The sequence below is a fragment of the Blennius ocellaris genome (assembly GCF_963422515.1).
Source record: "Blennius ocellaris genome assembly, chromosome: 3".
In the NCBI taxonomy this organism is placed as follows: Eukaryota; Metazoa; Chordata; class Actinopteri; order Blenniiformes; family Blenniidae; genus Blennius; species Blennius ocellaris.
This window is the reverse complement of record NC_137652.1, coordinates 30,348,284-30,349,684: the sequence shown is the minus strand read 5'-3', so window position 1 is coordinate 30,349,684 and position 1,401 is coordinate 30,348,284.

Below are 1,401 nucleotides of genomic sequence, written 5' to 3'. Positions count from 1 at the left end.
ATCAGTCTGCAGCCTCCTCCGCTCTCACAGACTAACCTGCTGCTCCGCTAAGCCCCGCCCCCGGACTCGCCCTGGCCTGATTGGAGGATTAACCCGTCAATGACGAGGGCTGCCACCAAGCCCCGCCCACCTGAGCAGAGCTCACCTGTGGTGGTGTCCTCCACCCCCCCAGTGGGCGTGTCCTCCACACCCAGTGGGCGTGTCCTCCACACCCAGGGAGAGCGCGTGGAGCGGTAGTCAGTAGTCGGATTACTCTCTATACTGAAATGAAAAAGGAACGATACTGGGAAAGTAACTGGTACTTTAATCAGTGGCAGCAGTCAGGGAGAACGTCGTTGCGACCTGGAAATATTATTCTTATTTTGTATTAATAACATATTGGTTTAATTTTTGAGTACGGTATGTTTCTTTATTAACCTTAGTTCAAAGTGTAATTCTGTGTTCTTCAGATTGTGACGGTGTGACACCAGTGTGTCACAGCAGGGGAAGGTCGTGTGTCCTGTGGTTTAACACAATTCAACTTGTGTTAAACCACACGACTGCTGTGGAGAGAAGATTAAAACAATTCCAGCTCCAGGCTAAATTACAGGCCACATTTACACGTACCCGGGATTAAAAAAAACCCAACAAATATATTCCCTATCTATGTTTAAAAAAAACAAAAAAACAATCTTTATTACCATGGACCTGCACAGACGCCTGGTTCAGAGCTGCTATGAGATCCACACCTGCAGGGGGCAGTGCAGCGAGAGCATGACGCCATGATGGCCAATCACTGAGTCTCTCCAGCTCTCCTCTCAGGAATCCTGGTCTGGGGGAGTCGCAGCTGCTTGGTGTCAATATACATCAAACACAGTGAAATACCATCCTTCTGTCAAATACACAACAGCGCCCCTACAGGACGGCAGAGGAGCTGCAGCTCCACCTCATACACTGTAATACAAACTCAAAAACATCAAACTTCTCATTTTATTCGGGAAGTTTGTTTTCAGCAAACATTTTTATTATTACATTTTAGAACATAACACTCAACATACATTGAAAACAGCACAGTGGCAATTTAGAAAACATAACAGGTAAAGAAAACCACATGTTTCTGAAGAGGAGGAGAAGAAGACGCTCTGTAATCTGAAGACGAGGTGGAGACGCACTGTAATCTGAAGAGGAGGAGAAGAAGACGCTCTGTAATCTGAAGAGGAGATGCTCTGTAATCTGAAGAGGAGGTGGAGACGCGCTGTAATCTGAAGAGGAGGAGAAGACGCTCTGTAATCTGAAGAGGAGGAGAAGAAGAAGACGCTCTGTAATCTGAAGAGGAGGAGAAGAAGACGCTCTGTAATTTGAAGAGGAGATGCTCTGTAATCTGAAGAGGAGGTGGAGACGCGCTGTAATCTGAAGAGGAGG